The sequence below is a fragment of the Penaeus monodon genome, chromosome 19, assembly GCF_015228065.2.
Source record: "Penaeus monodon isolate SGIC_2016 chromosome 19, NSTDA_Pmon_1, whole genome shotgun sequence".
Classification (NCBI taxonomy): Eukaryota; Metazoa; Arthropoda; class Malacostraca; order Decapoda; family Penaeidae; genus Penaeus; species Penaeus monodon.
The window spans coordinates 907,613-907,879 of record NC_051404.1 but is presented as its reverse complement, the minus strand read 5'-3'; positions in this window follow the sequence as shown (position 1 = coordinate 907,879).

Sequence of the window (267 nt, the reverse complement as noted above, 5' to 3'; positions counted from 1 at the left end):
AATTTCTCCTTCTTTTCTTCCTTCTCTATTCTGTCTATATATTTTTCTGTAGTCCCCCCTCCTCGTTACTAACATGTTTGATAGCCTGAGTAAAAGTGATTACCCTTCATTCGAATAAAATGTTTTTGGTTTCGTAGATGATAATGGTGATGGCATTAATTGTAGAAATCATAATGATAGCAGCTATGCTATCAAAATGACAATAATTCATCTGAAATAAGCAACGACAATAACAGGAATAATAATATATGTGTAGGTACAGGTAGC